Raw genomic sequence first — 10,653 nt, forward strand, 5'->3', positions numbered from 1 at the left:
AGGGAGAGATCTAACCGAATGCTGAGAATGAAACTGTGAAGAAACAACTCTGGTAGTAACGATCACCCTTTCCAATCTTAGGATTGTCAAATACCTAGATAATAAATTTTGGTTCTGATCATCTTCTCCCCAAAATATCAGCTTTATGAAGCCTGGTTTCTGGTGCTAAACCTCATGAGACCTTTCTGAGGATGTGAGGCTTGTATCTTCCATGCCAACACCTCTTAGGTGCTCTGCTCCCTTCTAGTTTAAATTGATCTTTTTTTTTTTTTTTTTATTTAATCAGTTCTAGGATTAGAGCTGGAGCTGGAAGGAATCTCAGAGACTCCCAGTCCAACTCCTTTATTTTACAGATAAAGAAACCCAGGCTGAAAGAGGTAAACGACTTGACCAAAGTCACACAGCCAGTAAGCAACAGGATGGGATTTGAAACAGTAAAAAGGTCTTTTTGGCTGGAAATATTGAGTGTAAGCATAAATAAATAAATATGAATTTAATATAATGAATAAATGTAATATAATAAATAATAAAGCCAATTGGGAAGGTAGGTAGGAGCCAGACTGGCAAGGATTTATAAACACCAACAGAGAAGTTTCAGTGTTGTCCCAGAGGAAAAAGGGAGACTTTGGAGCTTGAGTAGAGAAGTAAAAGGATTGGCCCTAGACTAAGGAGCAGACTTAGGGATAGCTAAGTGGGACAGGAGATGAAGCACAGGGGTGGAGTCAGGAGGACCCAAGTTTAAATGCAGTTTTTGACACTAGCTTTGTAGACCCTGAGCAAGTCACTTCACTGCTGTCTGCCTCAGTTTCCTCATCTGTAAAACAGGAATCATAAAAGCATCTACCTTCCAGGATTGTTGTTAGGATCAACTGAGATAATCATAAAAGATGGAGGAAACTTTATTGCATTGTTTGAATTGCTCTGCCCCATTCTCAGCTAATGGAATCCAAACAACCCTCTAGATTGTTTGGGGTTGGGGGATGAGGGACGTAGGGATAGAGAAGGGGCATATATCATCGGTATCTGCTCTCGTGCCCCCCCAACCCCTTCTTGGCTAACTTCTGTCCTTCCTGCCTAGAAAGTGCTATGCCTTGTAGTTATAAAGAGTAAGAAGAAAGGAAACAAGAATTTGTTATGTGCCAGGCTTTGTGCTTTACAAATAGCATCTCATTTCATTCTCACAACAACCCTGTGAGGTAGGAGCCCCCATTTTACAATTGAGGAAACTGAGGCAGAAAGAGGTTAAGTGACTTACTTGCCCAGGGTCACGCTACTGGTGAGTTTTGCCAGATTTGAACCCAAGAAGATGTCTTCCTTTATTTGGGCATGACATTCTACCCACCATACCACCTAGCTGCCCAGTAACAATTTCCTTTCACATTTCCACTTGTTTTTGTTTAGTCATTCTCTTAATTACTTCTAATTCTTTGTGACCCCATTTGGGGTTTTCTTGGCAAAAATACTGGAGTTGTTTGCTACTTCTGGAGATCATTTTACAGATGAGGAAACTGAAGCAAACAGGGTGAAGTGACTTGTGCAGGGTATATCAGCTAGTATCCTAGGTTGGACTTGAACTCAGGCAGATTCCAGGCTGGGTGTTCTATCCATTACACTAACCTAGCTGCCACCTGATCATTTTGTTATATCTTTGCCCATCCAAAAATCATGCTTTGATGAGAAAATTGATGCAAGGTAATCATGTTAACACGTATATTCCATATCAGTCTCTAGGACTTTAAAGTGCTTGAGCCATTCAAATAGACTTCCCTGCATCGTCACTCCATCTCATCCAATGACGTTCAGGGATCTCTAAATTGATAGAAGACTTTTTGCACCTAACTTAAAGCCTTTGATTTAATGATTGCTTGCTGGGCCTGAGGTAACACCTTTGTTCAAACCCCTGATTGGCTGACTGCATGGAGGTGTTCCCAGCTGATAAAGTTAAGCAGTGGTTCATTAATTAACTCAGGAACAATAAGCAGGCAGACTGGTTTGTGCAGGGTCACCCAACCTGCCAAAGGCCAGTGGCAAGGCTTCAAGAGGCCAGTTTTCTATTTACTTCACATATTGTCACTTAGAAGAGTCTTCCTCTTCGGAGAGGGAGAGCTAATTATTTCATTTCTGTAGTTCTTTCTAATCTTTTCATTTCATATGCATTATAGAGGGAGGCAGAATGGGAATTGGAAATAACACTGGATATGAAGAAAATGGTCAATGTAAAAAAAAAAAAGATGGATGTAAGTGGTTAATGATTCCTTCTTGGGGGAGACTGAGGCAGCCCTTTGGCAATCTGATTCAGTAATAGGGCAGCACATTGTCTTCCTGAGGCATCATAAAATGATGGAGAATCTCCAGTCATTTATTGAATCTGATGGCCACTACTCCCTTCTGGGGATTCATGGTGGGGACAAATGATACTTCCACCAGAAACCTAGGAATTCACTAGGGATTGTAAAATTCTAGGCCAGAAGCTGAAGGACTTATGGGAATAAGAGGCTTTTTTTTTTTTTCATTTTTTCCAAATAAAGGTTAGAGTTCATAAGACAAAGGTGGATTTTGGAAGTGAAGAACTGCCTAGGAAAATGGTACATTGGGATTTGCCAGGCCAAGTATCACAGAGAGTAGCATCCATAAGACAGGACGAAGAAATATCAATAGAAAAGACTAATAATTCACAAGAGATGATATCTAAGAAGAGTCAACAATAAAACTCCTGGACACGTCTATATAAATACAAAATGTATGAATAAGAATTAAGCTGTACTAGAGGTCTTAATTCAAGGAAGCAAACATGGCTACACAGAAATCAGAAACTGGTTGGTAGGAGATTCATAATTTTGGACATAACTATGAAGGGCCCAAAGGACCAATAATAGAAAAAAGTATTAAAGGAGCTTTATCTTTTTTTAAACCCTTATCTTCTCTTATAATTGATTTAAGTATCAGTTCCAAGGCAGAAGAAGAGTAAGAGCTAGGCATTTGAGGTTAAAAGAATTGCTCTGGGTCACACAGCTAGGAAGGGTCTGAGGTCACATTTGAACCCAGGACCTCCCGTCTCTAAGCCTGGCTCTCTATCCACTGAGTCACCCAGTTGCCCCGAGAATGCATTTTTTAAAAGATGTAGATTAGAGTCTTGGGCCTCCAGGGTCCTCTCCAACTCAGATTCTGAGAAATGAAATAGATTAAATCTCTGGCCAGAGATTTGACCCTCATTGTGCAGCTAGTGCTGAGTGACCCTGTCCAAGGGTTAGGCCTATTAGAGGAGATATGCCAAAGAAGGGTCCTTTCAGGGGGCAGCTGGGTGGCTCAGTGGATTGAGAGTCAGGCCTAGAGATGGGAGGTCCTAGGTTCAAATCCGGCCTCAGACACTTCCCAGCTGTGTGACCCTGGGCAAGTCCCTTAACCACCATAGAAAGGAAGGAAGGAAGGAAGGAAGGAAGGAAGGAAGGAAGGAAGGAAGGAAGGAAGGAAGAATCCTTTCAAGGGATTTACTGGTGAGAAAAGAAGCTAAAGCAGAAAATGCTCATATGACAGGTCCGCCCCAAGCTGCTGATGCCATTTACTTTCCACACTTGTGGAAGGAGTGGAAGAAGGAAGAAGGCAGTATAAGGTAATAGAGATGGCTGAGGGGTTTGCAGGTGACTTTTGTAGATTGGAGCTGGATTCAGACTAGACTATAGAATCAAGCTTAAGATAATAGAAGTCTCTTGAAAGCAAAGGCTTTCCTTTTTCCTTTGGATCATTGTATCCCCAGTGACTTGCAGAATATGAGAGCTTGATAAATAAAATTAAATCTGTTCAACTGAATAGGTCAGAACTCGGTGAGGACCATTAAGGAGAAGGGCACTACCACTGACCTAGCCCCGGGACAGTAAGTGAATTCCACCCATTGAGGGTCAACCCCAACTCCTCCAGCAGAGCTATAAATAACCCACTTTTCCTTGCTTCACTGGAGTTTCACACAATGGCGTGTGGCTGTCTCAGGGAGCCCATTGTCCCTGTAACAATGGGTAGCAATGTGCTGAATCTGAGCCTAGTGTCATTTTTAGACAGGACCATGATTGATTTTGACAGGAAATCAGGACTATGTCTCCTTAATCCTCAAATAGTTTCCTTTCTCCTCTCCCCTCCTTCCCCATCTTCCCCTATCCTTTCCTTTCTTTTCTTCAGACATTTTTTGATGTTGTTTCTCTTCATATCCCAAGAACTCTTTTCTATGCTCAAGTCCCCTACAAGAAAACAATATCATGGGATTTTTCCAGTTGCAGTTAATCTAGAAATCAGGAACGCTCAAACAAAGGACTGGTCTAGTGCCTAAAGGATACTTGCCTCTTATTTACACAGTCCTGAAAGTCCACCCTTACAGTCATGCTGTGCAGGCCTTCAGACCTTGACTATTGTAATAGCTTGCTGGCTGTTCTTTCTATTTCAAGTCTTCTCCACTTCAATATGTCCTCTGTTCAGTCCTTAAATTTACTTTCCTAAAAAATGTAGCTTGCTCTCTCTCTGTTTCTCCCTCCCTCTCTCCCTCTCTCCTCTCTCTGTTTCTCCCTCCTTCTTCTTTCTCTCTCTCCTTATCTCTCTCTCTTTCTCTCTCTCTCTCTCTCTCTCTCTCTCTCTCTCTCTCTCACACACACACACACACACACACATACACACACACACACACACACACACACACACACACACACACACACACACACACACACGTTTCCACTCATTAAACTCCAGTGGCTCCCTATTACCTCTAATATCAAATATAAAACTGTTTGACTTTTAAAGCCCTTCCTACCTTTCCAATCTTCTTGTACTTTGATGTCCCTCTGTGTACTCTGCCCAGCTCCATCTTCTTTTCACTGGCTGGCCCTCAAGCCTAGAATGTTCTCCCTCTACCTACTGATTTCTCTGGCTTTTTAAAAAATTAATCTCAAATCTAATATCTTAAAAGGAACCTTTCCTCTTGGTCCCCTCCTCCTCCCCTCCAAGATCACCTCCAATTTACACTGCATCTCCCTTGTAGGTACAGTGTTGTTGACACATTTTTCCTTCCCATTAAGACATGAACTCATTGAGAGGTGGGAATTGGTTTTTGTTTTTACCTAGATCTTAGTACACCACCTGACCCATCATTAAGAGTTTGATAAATGCTGAGTAATTGACTTATCTTCTAGTTCCCAAAGAAGCCCAGGATGGCTCATCAGGCTCCACCCTTTTTTTTCTCCTCTTTTCCTTAGAATTTGTCTCCTTTCTCTAATGACTTATCTTGCCATTTGCCTCTTATGGTAACTTGTGGAAATAAAAAGGAAATTTCTTCCCCGAGAGGCCTATATTCTAGAGATGGTTTAAAATCTTAGAAATGCTTTGAAATCCCAATGATCATTCTAAGGCACAGATCTGATTGGATCATCCACTACTCCATCAACCCCAGTATCAAACATAAACTCCTCTGTTTGCCATTTAAAGTCCTTCCTCCCTTTCTAGTCATCTTATACTTTACTTTCTTCCACCTCCTCAATGATCCAGTTACACTGACCTAAATTGCTGTGTCTCCAACAGTCCTTCTCTCTCTCTCTCTCTCTCTCTCTCTCTCTCTCTCTCTCTCTCTCTCTCTCTCATTAGCATGTGAGTGAGAATTCCAGGGACGGATGATTTTTTACCTTTTTCTATTCTCAGCAATTAACTGTGCCTGGCATATAGTAAGTACTTAATAAACACCTTTAAATTGATTATAAAATGAAAGGTGGGACTAGAATGGTCTCAAGGCCCCTTCTAGCTCTTGAGCTATAATTCTACGAACTGTTTGTCTGAGGAGGAGAGAGCAATGATGGAGTAAATGGTCTTTAAATGGGAGAGGGAACAGATCACTCATTATCATTCCTTGGGAAGAGGATCAATGATCACAGGTGATGTCTTCTTGACTTGTGTTTGAATCAGATTAAGTGAGGCAAAATTGTACAAAGTCTTCCAGTCATCCAAGTCCAGTGGCAAGAGAAAAGTCAGGTCCATTGGTGATGGTCCAGGATGCAATGGATGACCTTGGCATCTTCAATGTCTGACTGAGCTCTGAGTGTCCCAGAGAGCCTGGTTCAACCGCCTTCGTGGTTGTTGGAACAAATTGTTCTCATTCACCCATTCTGCCTGGAAAAGTCTTCACCTGCTTGAGGTAGACATCTTCCCTAACTCGCTGATGGGTATGAGGTCTGTAAGTGACTCTCAACTTGATTTTGCCCATCTGCCAAGATGGTTTTACTGGAGTGTAGCTACTGAACCGTCTCTTGGAGCCACAGGTAAGAGTTGGGTGAAAAGTGGACACCAAAAGAGGATGAGCAACCCTGAAAAGGGCTCAGCAAGTTCTCACATCAGAGGGGTTAGCCCTCCCTTAATACCTCATACACCCCAAGAGGGAACAGAAAGATGGCCCTGCTATGTTAGAAACAAGGATGAACCACCATTTTTCTTTTCTTTGCAAAGTGGGAAGTTTGTAAAGCTCTTTCTTCTTTTCCTATGAGCATATATTATTATCACCATTTTGTAGCTCTGAGTAATTAAGTGACTTACCTGGAGTCACAGAGATAGTGTCTGAGCAATCAAACCTAGATCTACTAGTTTCATTATATATGTAGAGATTAGTCTTATGATCAAATATGACTTGCCTAAGTCAACCTGATCCACATTTCATAATATGTTTAATGGCTATTATGCTCTGTGAGAATTAGTCAGCATTACTTGTGTTTCTGTAACCCTTGTGGCAGTGATTCTCATGAAGGGAAAGTACTGAGTATGTTTGGGGAGATTTTCTCACTTTTTTTGGCTTGTAAACCCAGCAAAAGCATTGTGGAGAGAAGGCCTTGGAGTCAGAAGTCTTGGGTTCATATCCTGCTTCTATTACATACTATCCCACATGCCACAAAAAATTCACCCAAGAAATCTAGGGATATATATATGCATAAAGTAGCCTCAGTAAAATGAGATGGTTTCCCTTTCTTGAAGGTACACAGTTCATAATACTTGAGAGAAAAACTTTATTAAAAGGATGGAAAATCAAGCAGAAGCCCTTCCATAAGCAACCATTAGTCCCCAAAATGTACATGAATCTCTAGTGTCATGTATAATCCTGCTTATAAGGGGTTTTCTCAGAGTTTCTCTACCATGTTCCTCATCTCTGGCTTCTACTTTCTGTACATTCAAAGTGGGGAGAATGAGGTATTCTCTTCCCCTCTTTCTGGCCGTTCTCTTTTGCTTTATTTCTGGCATTCTTTGTTGCTCTTCCCAGAGACTTAACTAGAAATCCAGGGACCTCAGCGAGTGCCCCGTATGTCCTAGTTGCAGATCTGACCCCCTTCATTGGTCAGCACAATTTGTCATGCAAGGCGAAGGGGATTCTCTGGCACTCTTCCCATCTTTTGGTGCTCTATGTCCCATAAAGGAGAAGAACAAAACCTCCAGATTCTTTTTGTCCTCTCTTAGTGCCACTTCAATCCCATTCTGTGCAATGAAAGGGGGGTAATTCTAAACCCAATTCTTTTGGGGACAGTGACCTTACCCAAAGTGGCATGCAGAGTCACTGATTTTCCATTCTAAACCCATTGCAGGGGCAACCTTTCTCAGAAGGCTGTATTGTGTAATAGATACAGCAGAATACTGACTTAATAATTGGTTGGATTTGTTCAAGCCTCCCTTTTTTCAGGGGGTTTTGATATATAACAATAATCCTTAGCAACTAGAAACTAAGCTTAAGAAAAGGGGACCTACCAATTGAACCCTGCCCTAACTGCGACAACAGGACCTGGATGGAGAATGATCCTAGGAACTATTCTTGATAAGACAATCATTATCTCCCCAGGAGAGGTTCCAGAGATCAGCCTATCTCCTTGAGACCCAAAAAGTCACTCCAAGGAATTAGTGTCAAGAATTTGCTGTTATACCTGCTCTTCAAGAAATAATTTTGCGGGCAACTGAGTGACTCATTGGATTGAGAGCCAGGCCTAGAGATGGGAGGTCCTGGGTTCAAATCTGACCTCAGATACTTCCTAGCTGGATGACCCTGGGCAAGTCATCGCTTAGCCCTTACTGCTCTTCTGCCTTGGAACCAATACACAGTATTGATTCTAAGGAGGAAGGTAAGGATTAAAAAAAAAAAGGATTAAAAAAAAAATCTTGTTTTTCCTTTTTTCTCTTCTCTTTCTTTCTAACAATGAAAGCTGGCTAATTTTTGTATTTAATGGGCTCCTCTCTTTAGGGGTTCTCATAAGCATACTCATTCTGCAGAGAATATAATAAAATGCCCTTTGCTTCTTCCTCAATTTCTAGTGTCTTTCACTCAATTCCACTCAGGTCTGGTGGGGTCAGACTTAGGAAGACGAGTGGGTTGATACTCTCAACCACTTTGCTGACCCCTTTTATATAACTTTCTAAGAAGAAAGAAGTTAAGATTAAGAGAAAGAGATAAATGCTTTAGTGTGGTTAAGTACAGACAAAGTTTCCTTCTGTTAGAAGTCTGGAAAGGACTTTGGCCTGGAGAAATAGTTATTAGTCAATTATTTTCAGATGATTAAAAGGCAGTTCACATGTGTTTTGCTCACTGAGATGGTTGGGGGAGGGAGGGCATATTTGGAAATAAAAGTGATTTTTTTTAAAAGATATCAAATAAACTCTTTAAAATGTATTCAAAATTTTCCTCTGGAAAGAAGTCAAGTTCCCTGGCCTATAGTTTGCAGATTTCATCTTCTACCCCTTTTTGGAAAACTCCATCTGTGCATCTGGAGCACTCCAATTCCTTTCCAATAGGTTCAACATGATCCTATCTATCCGACTCAGCACCCTAGGATGTGGCTGGTCTAATGGATGATCTAACCTCAATGCTGCCCGATTGTCAGATCCCTTGGGTCTCTCCTTCCCTACTACCCATTTCTGTTTTACCCTCCTAAGGTATGGAGCTTTAAGGTTTGCAAAGCACTCAACAAATAATATTTCCCTTGACCCTGATGACAACTCACTACACTATAGGATACTTCCCTTAACAGATAGGGAAACTGAGGTTCTCCATTGTCCTTTTGAGAGGTCATGGATGGAAGAGGTGGGAGTCATGATGAATAATTAATGTAAAGCTCTAAAGAACATCCATGAAACATGGAACATTTAATCAGAGGAGATGATGTATGTCACAGATTCCATCTTCATGCCAAGGCGCCCAAAAGACAGTCTCCACTTCCTCTCCCCACTGCCTTCTACCCAGACCCACATTGTCCCTTTTCAAGCATCTCCATGCCAAGGGGGCAGAAATTCTATCAGGGGAGATCTTCCCCAATTAGAATGTTAACTCCAGGAAGCCAGGGCTGCTTTTCCTTCTTAAATCTGTGTCACTAGACTTGAAGACAGGGGCCCAGCACAGGGTAGGCTTCATAAATGCTCTTTCCATTCATTTATTAATAATATTATTGTATTATGTTTTATCACATCATATAGAATACATATAATAATAGAATAAGATAGCTATTATGATTTTTTAAAAAGCAGGCTCAAGAGGGCTATGACAGAAAGAGGACTTAAACTCACTTTCAACAACACGCATTTTTATGGTTAGCAAAGCATTTTACAAATATTTCACTTTATTTTCGAAACAACCCTGAAAGGTAGGTGCTATTATTATCCCCGTTTTGCAGATGAGGAAACTAAGACAGAGGTTAGTAGCTAATAAAAGAGCCAAGCACTGTAATAAACGCCTTACAATTATCGTCTCATTGGATTCTTGCAACAATCCTGAAAGATTGGGGCTGTTTCCCCATTTTACAGATGAGGAAACTGAGGCAGACGGGGGTTAAGGAATAGCTAACACAGAGGGTTTACTTTGTGACAGGTATTGTGCTAAGGCGCTTTACAATCTCTGGTTAGAGGGTTTTGTACAGTAAGTGACTTGAGCTGGGTCGCACCATTATGAAGTAGGATTTGAACTAAAACTCAATCCAGCGCCCTCTGCTCACTATTTGCTCTGGCAGCTGGATCAAAGGACTTTCATCCAGTCCCTACCTTAGCCCTCGAAGCTGTGGGACCCCGGACAAGTCACTTAGCCGCATCTGAAATGGGAATATGCAGCACCCGCTGCCCCCCCAGCTCAGAGAGGAGGCCCGGAACAGCTGGGGAGCTTCAGGGCTGAAGGGGACATAGAGCGCTAAGCCTGCGCTCGCAGTTCTGGATAGGATGAGCTGGCGCATGCCCGGGACAGCAGCAGAGTTCGCCGGCAGACTGGGTTGCGCTGCCTTCTGGGGCTGGTAGTCCGAGATCCCGGGAGGCCGTGGGGCTTGCCCCTGATCAGCACTACATTTCCCAGGAGCGCCGGCTTGCGTACCGCCCTCCAGCCCGGCTGTGGTCCAACTTCCGGGGAAGGTCTGGGGCGGGGCGAGCCAAGGCGGGCGCGGCTGGGAAGGCGGCGGCAGGGATGCAGCGCCCTGGGCCTTTCAGCACGCTCTACGGGCGGGTCCTGGCCCCACTGCCCGGGCGGGCCGGGGCCGGGGGCGGGGCCTCGTCAGGGGGCGGGGGGAGCTGGCGCGCGGGAGAGCCGCACGTGCCGCCGCCCCAGCGCGAGCCCTCGGGCGGGGGGAGCGGACACGTCGTGGCTTCGGCCGCGGCCCCGGCTCTTGCGCGTGCCCCGCCCGC

The sequence above is a fragment of the Gracilinanus agilis genome, chromosome 2 (assembly GCF_016433145.1).
Source record: "Gracilinanus agilis isolate LMUSP501 chromosome 2, AgileGrace, whole genome shotgun sequence".
Taxonomy (NCBI): Eukaryota; Metazoa; Chordata; class Mammalia; order Didelphimorphia; family Didelphidae; genus Gracilinanus; species Gracilinanus agilis.